Below are 19,884 nucleotides of genomic sequence, written 5' to 3' on the forward strand. Positions count from 1 at the left end.
AAACATCAGGGGCATGGCTGAGACCCAGGGCCACCTTCACCAAGGAGAAGGATCTCAACTTAGGGCACCAATTTTATACGTTTTAAGATGATCTTTCAGATCAAAAAGTTACTGGGCTGAATGAGACAAGACTCCAATTGAAGTCAAAATATTCACTGAAATTAAGAAGATATTCTTTCATTTTTGTTTGTGTCTGTTTTAATAATAATGTGTCTTTTCTATGTTATAAAGAGAATTTGACATAATCTCTCCCAACTGTTTAAAAAAACACCCTCCAGTACTTTCTAATGTCTAATAACAATCAGTTTGAACCGTTCCAGTCTTCCTTCAGGGCCTGTCCCTCCGCTGAGACAGCGCTCACTAAAGTAGTAAATGATCCACTGATCTCCATGGGTTCGGACTCCACCTCTGTGCTCCTCTTACCGGATCTCAGTGCATCTTATGATACTACAGATCTTTGTATTCTCTTAGACCGACTTGAAAGCAAATTCTGTGTTTCTGGCCTGGACCTCACCTGGTTAAAGTCCTACTTATCTGACAGAACACAGCGCATTTCCTATAATAACACTATATCGACATACTCTGCTGTGAAATATGGAGTACAAATTTAGAGGTCTGTTTGTCTGCTGTGAAAAGCTGCATGGCTCATAAATTTTTGCTCCTAAATTCAGACAAAAACGAGATGCTGGTCGTTGGCCCGACCTGACAGAGACACCAGTTTGATCAGTTGACATTAACTCTTGATAACTGTGTTATTTATCATAGTCTGACAGTCAATCAAGACTTGATTATTGTCACATTTTGTTTTCTGGCCTGCCACGTGCTTGTATTAAAACCCTTCAAATGGTTCAGAATACTGCAGCTGGAATTGTTACTAAATCCAGAATATTTGACCATATTACACAGATTATATCTTCCCTTCATTGGCTTCCTGTTCATATCAGATTAGGCTTTAAGGTGCTTTTGATGGCATATAAGGTATTAAACGGACTTCATTTAGAACCTTATACATGTCTGATCTTCCTAAACCTTAGAATCCATCTTGTGCTCTCTGTTTTCCAGAATTTAGGAATTTTTAGAGTTGAAAAAGACGTCTGCTGTCTGCAGAGCCTTTTCCCATCGGGCCCCTTGGGAACAACCTCCCTGCTGACATCAGACTGTCTGACTCTGTTCAGATTTCAAATCTAAACTTAAAACGTATTTTTATGTCTTAACTTTCAGTTAGCTTCCTATTCTTTTACAAACTCAGGCTTTGTACCTGTTGCCATCCTACCACTGGCGGGTGGGCCTCAGTCTCAATGAACCAGTAAACTCAATATAGTATAGTCCAAGTTGTTCTGCCGACGAGATCACTGTAAACTTTCTGAATCTGCATCATTCTAACCGTTTGCTTTTTCCCTCAAGCACATGAAGCGCCCAGGCTGTTAGCCTCTTTCTCTCCCTTCTCCTTCTCCTTCTCCTTCTCCATCTCCTCCCTGTTCCTCTCTGCAGGTCCTCTCGCCTCCAGAGCTGTAGAGTCTGGACCTGCAACTGCAAACCACCTACTGCCCCCATGATCCTGTTTAACACCTGCTGCTGAACCTGCTAAAAATGTACTATAATTAAGAATGATTCTTATTAATGTTATTAGTTGTCATTACTATTTTTATCAATATGAGCACTACAGTTGCCACTGCATTACTATTGCTGTTACTGCCATTATACTGTCGCTATTATTAATATTTTTATCTCTCTCTCTCTCTCTCCAACCCTACCGGCCGAGGCAGATGGCCGCCCACCCTGATTCTGGTTCTGCTCGAGGTTTCTGCCTCTTAAAAGGAAGTTTTTCCTTGCCACTGTCGCCTAGCGCTTGCTCTTGGTCGGAATTGTTGGGTCTGTGTAAATAATACTATAAGAGAAGGTCTAGACCTGCTCTATATGGAAAGTGCCTTGAGATAACGTATGTTGTGAATTGGCGCTATACAAATAAAAATTTACTTGACTTGAATTGACTTGACCCTCACTAACATTTAAACAGATAGCAATAGCATCAAGACTAATTACATATTAGATAGAGAGGACATGTTGAAGTAGGTCGTTGTAGCCAATGAGAGCAAATTTGGAGATATATGGTACACCTACAATTTACTGTTCATTCAACTAGTTTAAAACTGTAAAGCTTTACCTCCTCAACACTCTGAGCAGAGAAATCACTTTTTGATTGAACTGCTCAGAAAGTCTCAACCTGTGACGGGTCACATGTAGACATGGATTTGTATAGAGGGGTCAAAAAGCAAAAAAGGTTGGGAACAACTGCAGTGTCATGACCAGATCTAATAGAGACCACCCAGCTTCAACCTCCTCTTCAAGACAAATAAGCGCCATGATTGAGTTATTGCTTGATGGACAGCCTGTGATGCCAAAAGTAAGGATAAGGTTAGGATATGAAAGGGCTTTTCATTCTCCTCTTGAAATGAGTGAGAAGAAAAAACATTGGAGGGAGAAAACACATTTCACCTGTAAATGTTCCATGTTTCTACTTGTATTTACATCTACAATAACTTCAGTTTGGTTTTACTTTGGAGCACATCAAACATTGAGATTAAAGTTTAAAATTCAAGATTTTTATTTAACTTTGTTTAAGGTCACTTTGTGTTCCTGTTTTGTCATTCCTGATTGCATTGTAAAAATATCATGGCATCCATATAGCACCCTTTGACCAGAAATATCTTTTACAGAATTTAAGGTTCACTCTGTATTTTTTGTCTCATTAGTTGTGTTACGTATTCTAGCACTGTGTTTCAAGTGTTTCTTATTTGGCTTTTAATTTGAAATATTGTCTATGAATAATTCAACTCATGGAATTTAAACTTATGTAAACAAAGAGAAAGACAAAACCTCCACATTAACAAGATCTTCATATCCCTCATTAGGAGCAGGTTTTGTCTTGAGCTCACAAAGATGCATAATATGAAAACTGATATGATCTGCATCACTTCCGTACGCATGACTTTCTTGCATGTGCTCCAGTCTGGGCATCTTTTAATGGTCACACTGTCTCCTGCTTCACATATGACTCTTGCACTGCAACTCTTTGGTGATTTCATGGTAGACTGAGTTTTTGTTTTCTCTAAAGCAACCGCATGACCGCTTGAAGGAAGAAACATTCCACCAGAGAAATACATAACGTGAAAAGAGAGTTTCAAAGTTGCCCTCCGCTCTGCATCTCTATAAAGCTGTTGGTGCCAGTGATGCACTGACACCAGAGCCTAAAGTCTGTACAAGAGACACATGCAGAAAGCTGCTCCCAAAGAATCAGCAGAGGTTTAATAGCGTCGCTTTCGAAGGGACCGAGTGTCGATTTCAATTTTGACGCCAAGTGCTCACAGAAAACGATGAAGTTTAAAGATGTAAGTTTGTAAGTAAGATGTAAGTAAAAGATGTAGTTTATCATAGGAATGAATTAATAAAATGATGTAAGGATGAGATGTAGGACAAACAAACAATACAAGATGATGTCTTTTGTATTATTTCACCTGTCTGATGCTGCCTCCATCACACTTCTCCTCCCTGCTGCTGTTACCTGCCATTGTAAAGATTACTACACGGTGGCCTACTGTATATTACACAGCCAATGAACCTTGTGATCCTATAACTTTAACCCAACGAGCCAAGTTGAGACTAGCATGCAAATGACAAATGGCTTGTGTCATATGACTTCCAGCACTGTGAAATGTCAGTGGCATCATGCTGCTTATGGGTAAAAAATCAATTATGCTGAGAAGAGGGACACAACTTGCAGGGCCGACACCACACAGGAAGAGGAGTAGACAAACACTTTGGCCCAACAAAACAAAATATTCTGAGGACTGGATGAGTGAATACAGTGGAAAGATGTGTTTTTTCTCTTACAGATCATGACAAAGTAATCGATTTATTAGGTAAATCTGAACCTGAATCTGAGTCTGAAGTGTTTTGCAGTAATACACAGGGGCTAAAAATTAGAAACACCTCTCACCACCACTAACTATGACCTCAGAAATGACCAGAGGTTAATCAACCTTGTAGACAATCACCGAACATTGTGAGCTTCACTGAAAAGACTTTATAGGTTTATTGTGCTGGTACAAGTGTATGTCATAGCTTCATTAATAAAATAAACAAATCATTTTATGTATTTGTTTTAATTCAAGATTATGTGTTTTATATTACAGTCTATCATTTGTATTACATTTATTCTGATTCTTTTCCTGTAGTCTTACACAACAAAATATTTGCATTCTGTGAGTCCTCTTCTTTCTTTCCTATGGAAATAGTTTGTGGGATGTCAGCAACTGAGTTCCTGCCGCTTTGTTTATTTTTGATGATTTTTTCTACTATTTCATTTGAGTCTTACTAAACCTACCCGTTACAGCGTCCACAAAAAATAAAAGCTGAAAGTGTGGGGGATGTTTTAGCTTAGTTTGTTCTCTAAACAGAGTCACAACCTTCTCTCATTTAATTCACAACACAACTGATTTCTGTTCCTCACCTAAAACTGCATTTTCTTTTGGCCACTTGGGGGCAGCACAACAAGATGTAAACACAAAGCTGACATATTGTCACCATATATAGTTGGTGCGGTGACAAAGCTCTTATACCTCTCCAGGCTGCATGTACAGGTCCACAAAATGAGTTGATGAGCTTTGGGAGGTGTGTATGTCAGTTCCTCTGCAACCAATGGTTACCCCCCTTTTCGCGAAGATCTGCGTATCTCTGGAAAAAAATCACTCTATTTTTAGCTTTCTTTTTGATGTCCACCAACTCCTGAGGGAAATATCTGCTCTTTAAGCTGCTCAATGCTTTGAGTTACTGAACAGCTGGTGTATCTGAGTTTTTTGGCTAAAAGGCGTCTGCCTGTTCCCAGAAAATTGCATTGATGAGAGCGGTGAGAGTGAAACCAAAGCATTAAAGTTGTGCGACATAAAACCAAAACAATGAGTTGAAAGATGCTGTAAAGCTTTACAGAGCTGAGGGGAACTGCAGTTGGGTGATCAAGTCCCTGTGACTTTATCACTACAAGCGACACATTTCACATTACACACAGTCATCTGACCCATTGTTTATATAAAAATATTGATTAGTGCAGCTTTACACGTTTACTGTTGTTGCTGGTCAGGTGGTTGCATGCAGGATGGCTGCCATGTGCAACTGTTACAAAATGTCACAGCTTTTAGAGCTCGAGAAAAAGCTGCAGAGCCTCTGCAACAAAATGAACAGTAGTTTCAAATAAATATAAAAGAAGTGATAATGTACATATAAAAGTATTTAGGCAATAAATCATAGAAATTATTTCTGCTTTTTTTTCAGGGTATGAAAGTGAACTGCTCATCATTACAGTAATCAATGACAACCAGTCATTATAATTTTATTTTTAATCAGATCATCAGAAAATAATGTAGTCAAGTCAACAAATATTCCTCTTACTGTAATACATCAGACAGAAAGGAGCAGGTTCACCAGTTAAGCTGAGTTGTTGAAAGTGAATGAGGCTCCTGATGGAGACACAGAGCTTAATCAATGTCAGGTCTACACTCATTTGTTGCTCACAGGTTTCTTGGATCAAGGCCAAGATTTGAGGTTGTAACATACATTCACAATCAGCCACCAATTGCAATAACACAGTTACAGCATTCACTATGCATATTTTTAACAGTATATTATCATTATAATCCTCAGTGATACAGACGCCCCTTCTCAGAAGACACAGTGGGGCTCATGTGACTTCGGGGTTTTTGCGTGGTCATTTCTTTGCACAAGAGATGAAAAAAATAAATGAATAGCATAACTAATTTCTTTCCCACAGCAATCTAAAGTGTTGACCTTTTCTTCACAATGGCATAAAACCAGCTTTCCCTGCCTCTGTTACCATCCTCAGTATCTAGTTGTATCAGTTCATTAACACAAGGACTGAGTGAAAAGTCAAAGAGAGACTTAAATGCTGGCAAAAAAAAAAAAAAAGCTGAAAAGAAATAAACATGTCACTGACATAATTTACAAGAGGTACATCTGATGATCCTAATCAGGATCTGGAACTATGTGATTTAATTTCCTCTCAACAGAGAATGAGATGTCATTTGATAAATTACCCATCAATACAATAACAGCAGGGAACGCCGTGCTGGGAAACATGGTGTACGTGTATGCGCATGTGTGAAATTAGACCATGTGCGTTTGTCTGTCAGTCGGTTCTGTGTGGGCACACACACTGGAAAGGCATTTTGCTACAGTGGGTATCTTCACAAGCATATGTGTGTGTGTGTGTGTGCAGCAAGTGCAGAATAACCTCACATTAGCAGCCCATTATTTCAATAAACCTCTTCTTGCATCCCGTTGACAGATCATCTGCCTAGAAAAGCAGATATTGTGGCCTTTAATCAGTCAGCCCCCTCCGAGCCGCCGTAGTCTCTTGTGCAGTATTTAAATTCCTCATTTACTCTGTTGCAGGCGGGACGTGCCTGTCCCCCATTGTTCGCTCTGAATAAACTGGGGAGCTGATCGTGTTAAGTGCGGCCATGATTGATGGCAGCTGATGAAATCTAATATACTCGCCCCATGCCATCGTTTAGCAGAAATAGGATTAGAGAGAAAGACTCCAACACGAGCTGATAAAAGGTGGAAATACACTTAATGTTGCTTTCTCAGATTTTTAAAATTGACCAGTTTTGGCTGTGGTCGAGCTGCTCCAACAGGAGTCTAGGACATTAACTGCTGAGTGATGGCTGTGTTTCTTGGTGTGTGTGATGAACACGAGTTAGGGAAATGAAGTGTGCATTTGTGTGAGAGTGGGTGAGGTCACTCGGCACAGTTTATACATTTAAAAAGCATGAAATGGAGTGACTGTCATTAACCAAGCCTCAATTCCGTGCTAGTTGTTTTCACAATTGTTACCTCAGCTGTGATAATCTCCCTGTGCTTGCTGTAAGGTCAGCTGTTCATGGCAGAAAATTTTTAATCTGGTATTTCACATGCATATTTAGGTTGTGTTTTTTATGCAAAAAAAAAAACACATGATACTGTGACATAACTGCTTTATTGTGCTGATGAACATTTAAGACACTGTTAGGAAGTGAGATTTTAGTGACCTCTTGTGGGACGTGAGCCTCAGTTCATGACGGTAGCGTGACTGCGATTGAGGACTGAAACAAAGGACAAAATGCTGTGTAAGGTTTGGTTCAGACTAGTGGTGATTCTTGCTGAAGGATGCCCGGACACACTGGCAGACAGACAAATGTGCCACACACACTCAAGAGCCCACTTGAACCAGTCATAAGTCTCAGCGACACCCTGTCATCCGCTCTCTCCTCTCTTTCTTCCTCTGCTCTGTGTTTTACCCACTTCACAGCTACATTAGCGCTTGATTTGGGTGTAATGGATCTCCCTCCTCCCCTCTTGCCAGTTCCCATTGGCTGCGGCTGGCCTCCAGCCCAGCCCACCTGCTCCTCGGTGCTCTCCTTAATGTGACTGGCAGAGGATGATGGATCACCCCCTGTCACTTCCACCTCCTCCTCCAATCAACAACCAGCCATGGAAATTGATTGTTCTAATTTGCTCTCATTATTATTATGATATTAAGCACAATATACAGACACAGCTCACTGTCAGATCTGGGCAACGCCGTCATTAGTTACAGGGGCTGGAGAATACGCCTCGGCGGGGTTTTCTCCCACAGACGCCAAGATGTAAAGGAATCAGTGAGCGTTGGAGAAACACACTGCTTTTTCTTAATAAGATTTGCCATGCAGCCCCTCACTGAGGTGATGTAGCATCTAATTAAGTTCAATTCGGTGCATCTGGGGAAAGAAAAAAAAAGAAGATATGATTAAGTTCCTCTGTGTCAGATGCAGAGTGTTCACATGCAGCTGCTGGATCAGAGGAAATGGGAAGTGCCAGCGTGAGAAAAAAAAAAAGAAACAACTCATCTTTACATCTGCAGTGACTGCAAATGGTAGAAACCTACAGTAAAATGCAATTAAGATGCACGACTGTACAGTCCGAGAGTGAATGGGGCTGAATAAGAATGAGAGGAAGCAAGCAAGGAACCTTACATGCATCCTCATTTAGAAAACACTGATAATATATACAATACACTGAAGTATGTGGTAAACAGGTTTGGTCAGTGACTTTGTGGATGACCTCTCTCATTCTTCATCCACTAAATCTGTTTTGTCTTCGTCATCAGGCATGAAGAAGAACAACCAAAGGTCAGCAGTATTATCATTCTGAGAGCTATAGGCCCTCTCCCCCCTCTGCTGTATTCACAAGCCTGGTTTGAGATGGTACAAATGAGACTCCAAAAGGCCAAAGCAAATACCATGGAAATCTGCTGATCCTAATATTACCACAGCAGCCCCTCCAGCTGTATACGACTCCTATGTTCCGCAGACCAAAGTGTATCCCCAGCCATGCTGTTACCAGCCCAGAGTATATTGGATAGTGCTTACATTAACACACAGTGTCTAACAAACCGCTTACGCTCCTTTAATTGGATTACAAGGAGTGCTGCATTCCCATTGGTGAGATTAGGAGGATCCGGGCATGGAGCCGACTCCCCCTCCTCTGCGTGAGCGAGGGATCTGATTCGTCGTCATCCCTAACGACCTGCAGATGCCAGGTGTTTGATTGGTGGATTGGCGCTGGCACGGGTGTTTATTGGTTCATGACAGTGTAATAAGGGGGGGGTGCCAAGTCAACTGTCAGGGTGTTAAAGTGTCTACTCTGATCTAGAGGTGATTAATGAGGCTATTTATTTATTTGCTGTCCTTAAATACAGTTTGTGGAGATACTTTTCTCTAACTAGATTCAAAGGTCAGCCTGGAAATACAGAAGGTGGTGTGCTCCTTTTCTGGTTTAGCTTGTAAAGGTGACACAGGGTGTATAAAAATCTTTGTAGTTAATAACAAAATAATTTTTCTCTTTAATTTTGCTGGTATCTAGCCATGCAGCTAGCAGGGCTGTAGCTACCACTGAGGACACTGTTCTCTGTGTTTGTTTTGGAAATTTGGTGAATTTTAGAAACCTCAGGAAAGTCTATATCCCACATTCAAAACCTAGCACATGTTTCAGCTGATCCCAGCCTTTCAGCACACACTGACAAAATAAAGCACTGTTGTAGGATTTTTATTTTTTTTTACACCAGAAAAACAGGGAGAAAAACACTATCAGCTGCTCTCGTATTCTGGAGGGAGTTCAGGATACAAACGCTACATTTAAATAAAACTTGCAGAAAATATGATTGAGCAGGAAATAAAAAATAAAATAAGAAAAATCCAATTCATTAAAAATGTCTAGAAACTTAAAAAAAGAAATGATCTGCAGTTAGATACCACTACAGGTAAATAAGAAATATTCTACATGTGTGTTTCAGTGAACTGGGACAAAAAGTGAACCAAATGCATTACAGCATTATTCAGCATTAGCTTTCAGAAGTGCTCCTGTTTGTTTGAATGTGAATGTGTGAGTATGTGTGTGTGTGTGTGTGTGTGTGTGTGTGTGAGAGAGAGAGAGTGCACCCTCTGACCCTCTACAGTTTGACCCCCGACCTCCAACCTCTGCTGTAAATCTTGTGTTTTCCAGGCCTTTTCGTCGCACATTACCCAAACCTCTGACCACTAACTTATGTGGAGTCCTCGGCACAAGCTGCTGAAAACCTGGCAGCTGCTGGCCTCCTGTGAAGGAGGACCCTCTCCATCATGACGGTGACACCTTAACTGTCCTGCTCTCGCTCAGTGAGGAAGGCCCCCTGCCACCACACACACACATGCACGCATGCACGCACGCACGCACACACACACACACACAGACACACACACACACACACACACACACACACTTTCTCTTCTGCTGGTGAAAGGACAAACACAATGACACAAACTGTGTGCAGTCACTTTCTTTTCTTACACAGGTGCAAATGTAAATGCACTCACTTCACAAACTCAACTAACACACACTCACGAACCCATGCCCGCACAGACACACACACACACACACACACACACACACAAACTGTCTTTGAAACACAGTTCCCACACAGCACACACTCTCTACATGATCAACAGAAACAATTCTCCTTTTGATACCCTCTTTCACACACACACACATGAATACACACACACTGGAGCTCGGCTACTATGCCTTAATGTACTCTGGCCTGTCCCTGCAGGTGACCTGACCCTTACTGTCCTGTTTGTCAGGGAGAGAGGAGCCAATTCAGCCAGATGGCAGCGGAGCCGAATGGCTGCGAACAACAGGCCGAGTTAATATGTAGCTTTAACCATTGTCTCCTCTGCCTGACAATGGAGCGAGCTGGGAGGGAGGAGCTTTCCCTGGAACTGCGGCTAAAGATGGACTCGGCGTGTATTCTTGGAGGAGTTCATAAAAACAGAACTAAAACCCACTTGATTCATCACTGTCTCATTTGGGCAGGAAAGCAAATGGACAGCAGGGGGGATACACTGTGCTAGTGTTGTACCTCTATGGGGAGGTTTGAGGATGTTGTCAGCGGTGAAAAGCACAAAGGCACCTCAGTTTATTTGCCTTGATAAAACCTATTAAATCCATTTATTGCAGCCGTAATGTGAGAAGAAGTTTGTTGTTTGTATTCAAGAGTAAATGTCATGAAATATATTACAATCAGTGTTCTAATTATGTTCCTACGTTCAACTTAAATACAAAAACAGAGATCAAAGTACTTTCTTTCCTCAATAACTGCTGCAACAACGCCCGCTAACATCCCCATTGTCAGCCTCTGTTCCTTGGCGCTATCACTTTCCTAAAGATGAGGGTAATTTTCTATGCAAATGGGCCGCTGTCATTGTCCCCGCCTCGTTAATCTGGGCCTGGGCTCCTTTGACAAACCCCTCTCTGATTGATGAGGCCCTGACAGCTCCAATGTGTGCGTGCATTTTCACAGATTGACATCATCATTAAGGAGCGAGAGCAGGGCCTGAATCACTGCAGATTTACTCCCCACCACCGCCTCCCCTCCCACACACACACACACACACACACACACACCTCGTCTTTTAGCATGCACACGCAAATGTACAAGGGTTGATGCTTGTGTGCATGCAGGAAGACACACAAAAGCAGCTCACCATCCGTCTCCCAGCTGAGGTTTCCCTTCTGTACCCACAGAGTCGGGCAGGCGGCAGAATGCAAAGCGCTCACTCATTGGCTGCCTGAATCTGTCATGTTGAAGTTAATTGGTGTAGGCTTTAAGCAAATTTCCAGCAGCACCCCCAGTCACCGCGCCACTTGATGGGTGAGCCACTGTCATATGGCACCTATTGATTCACCCAGGGGATGAGATGACTCCCATAATGCTCGCTATGTCAGTGTCACCCTCTCAGAGAGCGGCCGATAGCCTCTCTCCTCCCTGTCTGCTGATGTAGATCCGAGACAAAAGTATTTTAAATCATGCTTTATTCATATTCATTAAATCTGGAGGGGATCCACAGGCTGGATTTTTAGTGTTTCAATCGGCTAAAGTCCATTTTGGAGTTCATTTGAAAATGGAAAAATCGTTACCTAATCCTATTCTCTCTCTCTCCCTGGCCCCGAGCTACAACACAAGAAACATGGCGTGTGCTGGCAGAGCAGAAAAAAAAAAAGACAAGAGACACAAACACTAACTGAGCGGAGGCAGCTGCAGATGAGCAAATAAAGCATTCAATATTTATGACTGAAATTAAAACCAGATAAAGATGTCACATATTACCGCGTCCCCGCCCTCCTCTCCTCCCTCCCAGGCCTCTGGCCCTGACTCCGGTGCTCACAACTCTCTACTCTCTCTCAGTGCGAGTGAAAGGGAAGCATTATTCCTTCCCAGGCCAATGTCTTCAAAGACAGTAATGAATGCAATGCAGTGACCCAGAAAATGGACTTTAGAGAAGGAGAGGGAGAAAAAAAAGCAATCTTGCGTTTGTGGCGGAGCATTATCACTTTACTCCCCTCCCCTCTCGTCCTCTCCCCTCCCGGGCTGGTGTGTGTGTGTGTGTGTGTGTGTGTGTGTGTGTGTGTGTTTGTGTGTGTGTGTGTGCACCTGCCATTACGCGTGTCTCCAAGGGCCTATGTGCCTGTGTGTGTTCATGTGAATTTGTATGAGTGTGCACACTTGTCTCTGATTGTGTGTGTGTTGCATGCATGTGTGTGTGTGTGTGTGTGTGTGTGTGTGTGTGTGTGTTGTGTGTGTGTGTGTGTGTGTGAGCTGAAGTCTTCATCAAAAGGGAATGGGCACAGGCTGACAGGCAGGCCCATTGTGGGGTTAATTAAACACTTCAGGTTTAACACCCCGTCCCTGTCGTTAACCCAAACACTGGCTCATCACTCATTCCCGCCACACTTCAGTTAGAGAGCAGGGGGAGAGAGGGGGGTGGGGGGGGGCAGGAAGGGAGGGGGACAATGGAGATGTCACTGTGGGTGGGTGGGGGTGTGGTGGTGGTGGTTTGGGTGATGTGAGGGTACTAGAGGTAGCGGAAGTGGTTAGTTTGTATTAGAAAGAATCTCTGTGAGTGTTACGACAGGACTGATGAAATGATCCATTACAAACATGGTGTCATCTAACTAATCATAACTGCCAGTGAATCTGTCATCAGTGTTTGATTAAAGAGTGAGTAATGTGGAATGAGTGAAGTTACATCATCACGGATCGAGCTTCATCAAACAAAGCCTACAACACTGTGATAGAAAATGCAGATGGTTGCAGGTAAAGAGTTGTAAAAAGGTTTTGAGCTGCCAAAAGTCTCCAGAAACAGTCGTCCTTGGCGTGGCTTTTGCAAGTATCTGAAATCTGCTGGAGGGATGAACAGCCTTCTTCCAAAAAAAATATTGCCTGGTTTGGTGTTTTGATGACGATGGAGAGTGCTGACTTAAGGCCCCTTTACAATGTGCGATTTTAGGCTGTCTGAGAAGAAAGTTGACAATCGTGAGAGAAACATGGTCAACCCTAAACCTTTTGTCGAAGAAAATAACAGTCTTAGATTGTATTATGAGACACACCTAGTGACGAATAAATTCTACTTTAAATTCACCTTAATTCTGACTATGCCACAGATTTAGCACCAAATACAATGTGGCTTCTGGGTTAGGGTTAGCGGGTTACGAGATAACATGAGGTTGACGATACACTGGTTAGTGCAATATTTGGTACGACGCTTTTTTCACAACATTTTTGAATAAAGTTTAGGATGCAGAAAAAACACCTGACTGATGGTGGTAATACACAAAAAAATCAGAAGACCTTGTAGAACTCCACTTTCAAAATATAAAAGAGATGGATGATGCAAGCCTCTGCTCTCATATACTTTTTATATTTACCATGTATCCATTACACAAGAATCTGACAAGCCTCAAATTGTCTGACACACATTGATTGAGACCAGGATTTTATTAGACCCATCTCACAAATGATATGATCTTTAGTGTTGCACAGTCTAAAGGCACCTTGACACATTAGTCCAATATCTCCTATTGGTGTTCAACTAAGTTGAACTCTAGTGACTGTGGAGGCCATGGCATATGAGTATGGGAATACTATAAAAAACTATTGTGAGCCCTTGTGTCCTGCACATAAATATCCTCATTCATCAGAGGTCCTGAAAACCTATTTTCTCAGGCAGCTTCTTACAAGAAGTAACTGAGTCCTACGTGAACACAAAAAAATTTGAGTTTGAATAACTTTGGTTATTTCACTTGACGGATTTCTGTATTTGTGACCTTGCTCTTCTCACTCGTTTGAAGCTCAGACGGAAAAAGATAATGTGACACATTTCCTTGCACCAATCAGGATTGGTCTTTACAACATTTGGATCAAAACATGATGACAGCCGTGGGGTTGTTTGTGTGTGTTGCCAAAACTGTTAATCACATCTGATGAAACCACATTCACACAGTCCTGATGAAGCAAATCAGCTCAGTATTTAACTGGTAAACTCTGAATGAGTATAATCCAAGCATGTCTGAAACTTGACTTGTACTTCTTTAGTCATAAATATTTAATCTTTGTTGACTGAAATTTTCAGGCACGTTATTGTTTATTTATCCAAGTTTTAGTTTTTCCCCTGTCTGTATATGATATTGCTAAAGCAGACAGGATGTTGTGATTTTCAAAGCAATGATAAGTTCTTATTTTTGTCATTACTCAGAAACACATGCAAAAAGTGGAAGAAAATCTAAGCAGATGACGAGATAGATGTGAAGTGAAGCGTTGGCGACTGGTCATCTGTGGGGGAACCTACTCCCGCCTGCAGTGTAATGGACCCTCACACCACTAGATAGCAGTAGTTTACACCAGTGACAACTTAACCAGTCCACTCAGTTACTGCAGAGTCGTCAGACCCTGTGGTGATCAGCTGATGGAGCCACTGAATATATGAATGAGTGAATAAATGAAATGATGAATGAGTGAAGGGATTTTAGAATGGCTATTCTAAGAGGTGTCTTACTTACTCATCTACATCAGCAGCTACCATTAAATAAATGAAAAATTAATGAGGTAGAATTAGTTTAAGGTAATTTGATGTATTACTACTTTTGTAACTATGAAAAAGCACAAACTTTAATTGTCTCTAATGATATGAGAAGCTTAATGAAGATCATAGAATATAGATTATTCAATTTAAGTTGTTTTGATTAACACATAACTTTCAAGTTTCCTTCTTACTGTTAATGTTAAATAAAATCATAAAAAGTGCACAGGAACCTTCTAATAAGGCACCCATTAAAAAGGGCTAATGAATGATGAACGACAATCAATCATTTTCTAATGTTATATAGATTAGTTAATAGAAACGTATTTTGGGTTGCCATGATGTTGTGAAAAATCTCATTGGGAGGTGTTTATCCTTTTTAATATTATAGGTATTGGTAATTCATTAATACAGATGGATTTCCCACTTTTCAAATAGTCATTAAGTCTGTAGTTAATGTCGTGTTGTGTTAATATAATGAATGGATTTTGCTCCAGATCTTCAGTAGCCTTTTCTAGAATAAAGGTATGCCAAAGCTGGTTTTCACAACCTGGCAACCCAAATGTTGATGCTATTAATGGCTTAAAGTTGATTAACACGCATCAGTAAGTAAGCTAATAATCATAAATAAAGCAATCAGTTACAACAAAAATAACCCTAAACCAAATATTGCAATATGAAAATCATCCTTTGTCATCACAGTCATGTGTGCTAGCAAACAGGCATGAAATCTGTACAGAAGCTAGCTTCTTTTTCACCAACACAACAGTGTAATACAGATCTGTTTACAGGTGTACAGGTTGTTCTCCAGCCTGTGAAGTAATAACAAAGTAAACTGGGGGTTGTAAACAAGTAAATTAATCAACTGAGCCACATTTTGATGTTGTTTTGATGGACTTTTTCTTGTATAATTAAAATTAGTCGGGCAGATGTTAGCAAAACAGGTTCATACGTCTAATTCTGGTATTCCCACAGATTCATTAATGATAGCGCAATTTTTGTTGCCATGTTGTCATGTGTCTGTGTTATCGTGCAGGTTTGGTGAGACGGAGCCCATGATGCAGTCTTTCCATTAGCCATTAGCCCATTAGCCCGTTAGCACTCAGGCTGTTGGAACAGCTTGAATGTGTGATGCTAATGCTTCAGGGATCCAACCCAAACTGGAGCTTTGGCAAAAGGCCAAATAGGAGGAGTGGTGCAACAACTTCCTACTATCTCCCCATCTCTCTCACTCTCATATTATCACCTCACACTCTTCTCTTGTTGTTTTGTCTTGTTTGTCTTCTGTGAATTCCTATAAGATGTGAGTGCTTTAGCATCTTTAAGATACACTTTTCATTGGAGGAGCAGCTCTGTTTCATCCCCATGCCATATGTTAGTAAGCAAGACTAATGAACATGTCTATCCAAATGTGGTGGAGACATTTTTCTCCTTCAATTCACTCGCTGTTGCCCACTGCAGTTTATCCACGGTTTGTTTTCCAAGCATTTCTCATAAAAGTGATTTATCAAAAACACTTAATACCGAACTGCCGATGTTTCATCCTGAATGATTCCAAAGGCTGCTGAAGCTGGTGGTTTTTATGGCGCGGGCTGAAAAGGGTACCTCTTGGGGGCATGTTGTGTTAGCTTCTTGTAAAGTAGTAAGACACACACACACATACACTCTACCCCCATTGGCGTTGACTGGGGATGGGCGGCGGGGAAATGTCAGGAGGGATAGAGGTCATTGCCTTCCAAAGGGATAAACACACATTCCACATGGCTCCCTGCCGTGTTATCATTTACTGCCCTATCGGACACGTTTTGCCGCCTCTGAATGTATTTATATTTATAAACATATTCTTTATTTATTTTCTCCAAGGCCACTGCGCCGAGGAAATGATACTGAAATCTAACATTTGGAGAGCCATCGTGACTGCCAGGATGCAATTTGTGTTCTATCTCCGTGGAAAAAAGGGGGCCGTGATGCCCCGGGGCGGCCATTTCGTTCCCTGCAGTGACATTTTTAACTGGGTGCCTGCAGGACACTGGGACGCAGCCTGAGCCACGCGCTCCTCGTCATGGCAGACAGCCTGCGCACTGCACCGTGGACACACTGACTGTCTTTCTAAGGCTCTTAGTCTGACTCAATATGCTGGACCGAGGTTGGCTTCAAAAGGCTACGAATGCTGCAAAGAATCTTTATGGGTTTAAAGGATTCACAGGTCACTTTCTGTGTGTGTGGGTAGATTCTCCAGGTTTTATAAGTTTAGGGAGCTTGTTAAAAGTATAAAATGAAAGTCAAGTGAGTTCCACGCAGGCTTTAATCACGTAGGTCGCTCAAAAACTCACTGAATCCATGAAAACGAACGCCCCTGATGCCCATTTTGACCATTTTTCTCGGCAGCTCAAGAAGCACCATTCATTTTTTTTGTCACCTCGCCGTGTTTTCTGTCGGTAAACAGACCTCCATCAGCAGCCAGGAGACTGTAATGGCTGCAGTTGCTTCTTTTCATTAACAATGATATATACCACTTTTGTGTGAGTTCCCTGTTCCTGCCTGTATTTATCAAAGCAACATTAGGAGTGTATCAGCATCAATTTGCCATCATGAAGCATGGAGGCTGCATTCCACTCATGTGTGACCATTATACTAATGAGGTTAATGGTTCAGCTGTGCTTACCATAAGATGGATGCCCCCCAGTGGAACCTGCCCCTTTGTGTATGTGTGTGTGTTGTTGTGTGCATCTGTGAGCCGGTTAGTGTGTGTCTTTGCTCTTGCGTCGCACAGAACGAAGACGCTAGTGAAAAAAGTTTTGTTTTTTTTTTTTTTTTTTTTTTTTATCGTTTTCCCGACAAACACGTTTCTGCGTCATGACATTTCATGGCCATCAACATTTCCTCACACACACACACACACACACACACACACACACACACACACACGCACATGCTTAGCTGGAGCCTCATTATCAGTCAAAGCTATGTATGGCTCTCCCCATCGTCCAGAATTATCTTTGAACTTTACAAACTAATGTGATGAACTAATGACTTCTTGTAGGCTATTACGAGAGGGCGAATTACTGGTGTCTATTTTTTGCTAATTACAAATGGTAAAACCAGTGAAGCCTTTTATAAGCAAGGATACTGTTTATGCCCTACCACATGCTATTCAGTCTAAAAGTGAAACAACCCTCAGGATTGAGATTGCACCATTTCTTTAACAGATGGGATGCCCTAGCCATCTGTATTGTCTCCAGCGTTTTAAATGTGTTTGGTTTGAAAAATGCTCGATCTGACTCTACCTGCTAACTCCTCTTCAGCTGCTTTAAAATAACACGAGGGACCTTCAGAGATATGAGTCCCCTAATTCAAACAAAGTGAGTGGAAAGTGATTAAAGTAATAAACACCCCAGTTATTGATTTTAACCTTTTGACATAAACAATAATGAGGGCTCAGATTGGTTTGTTTTAGTTTGTTTCTAATTTCAATTTCTACATCCACAATGGTGTTGTGGGCCAATGCTTGTTTGCACACAACCCCAAAACCACAGTATTGCTTCTTAATTAGATTTACAGGATATTAAAAACACAGTAGGTGCTCCTAAACGATGATCATTGGAGACAGTGCTGAAATAGCGGGCTATCATACATCTTTTTTATATTGCTAGTCGAACCGTAACAATATCTGTTTTTGTTTTTATAAATGTATTCAATTACCACCACCAATCTTCCAAAATACAAAAAACGTCAAATTAAGAGCGCAAATTTGGAAATACATGCAGCTGACTATTATCAATTTTATCATCTTCAGAATGGAGCTTTAATGAACAAAACGAAGTTGGCCTCATTTACTGTTAATGCAGTCAAATGCTTTTTCTCAGTGGGTGCTGCCCAATAAGCTGAGGAGAGGAAGGGCATTGGGTCTCTGGAGGGGTACAACTTTAATTGGATGATCTGAAAGTCCTTTTTCCCAATTCCAAATGTAAACAAGGCGTGTCATGGCACATCTAACACCAAATTAAGAAACCTCCCCAAAATGCCTTTCGGAAGTTTAACAGCTTCTTTCTTTTCTCTCTCTCTCTCTCTCTTTGTGTGGCGCCTAACACACATGCATGTATTTCGTCCTTTATTTTTTTTTGTAAAGTGGTAAAACAGAAGCAGAGGAGCTCAGGGCAGGACCTTCCCAACTCCAAAACACACGTACTTTTGTTAATATTCAGGTCTTAAGCGTTTAACTGGGATCATTTCAGTGAGTTGATGTAGTTTTATCTTTGTGGATCCAGTTGTAGGAAAATAGTGCAAGTACTATTATTGCGTTATTGATTGACCTGTAAATTCTATATTCGTTCATCAATTGGTCTTTTGGTTTATAAGAAAAATGATCATCGCAACTGTCCACAGCCCAAGGCGATGTCTTCAAACTGCTTGTTTTGTCCATCCAGCCGTCCAAAACCCAAAGATATTCAGTTCACAGTGATGTAAAATGAAAAGCTGTAAATCCTCCCAAGAAGCTGAGACCAGAAATTTAATTATTTATTTAAAATTTTTGATTAATAATTTACTTTAAAATAAATGTCAAACATAATAAATAAATAAATAAATAACATTTTTTTGTTGATCATCTACTTTACTGTTGATTTAACTAAAAGATGACTAATCTGGAAATACAGTTTTTGTGTATTTTATATTTACGTTCACTTTGGTGGGAATTCAGCTTATCAACTTAATATGGGCATGCCGGGATAAACTAAGACTATAATTCACCGAGTGTTTGGAAGAACATAATAATAATAAAAATAATAATAATAATAATAATAATATTTATGGGTTTGGGTTAAAGTTAAAAATAACTGTCTAAAGTTTACTTTATATTACATTTCTGCTTCAGGTTGTCATTCCACATTTAAAAATGTTAACTTCAAAATTTTTCTTACTTTCATATTCCTGTCCAGTAAGTGCTCCACATAAATGTAGTTAAGTAAATGAATAAATAAACAGATAAATAAATAGGAAAGAAAAATGGTATATTTTGCAGATTCCACGGACCTTTTTTCTTTTTTAAGAAATCAACGAGAGGCTGAGCTGAAGAAAACCCTTGATGCTGTTTACACAAATTGTACAAGACATTTTATTGTTTGCCTTTATGAATCCCACTGACACAAAAAATTGTCTCAATTGTTGACACAAAATGTTCTTACTGTTCTGATATAACTTGCCCACTTATGGCAGAGGAGGCCATAATGGCATGAAACCACAACAGCAGAAAATACAGCAGTTAACTACCAGCTGGGTAATTTTATCCTGGAGCCATTTAACACCAGTGATGTTGATTTTTTTGTTGTTGTTTGAGACTCAGACGTTCATTTGTACTTTGGGAGTTTTACTTTCTATTTTATGCACGACAGCCAAGAAT

Source organism: Seriola aureovittata, chromosome 3 (genome assembly GCF_021018895.1).
Source record: "Seriola aureovittata isolate HTS-2021-v1 ecotype China chromosome 3, ASM2101889v1, whole genome shotgun sequence".
In the NCBI taxonomy this organism is placed as follows: Eukaryota; Metazoa; Chordata; class Actinopteri; order Carangiformes; family Carangidae; genus Seriola; species Seriola aureovittata.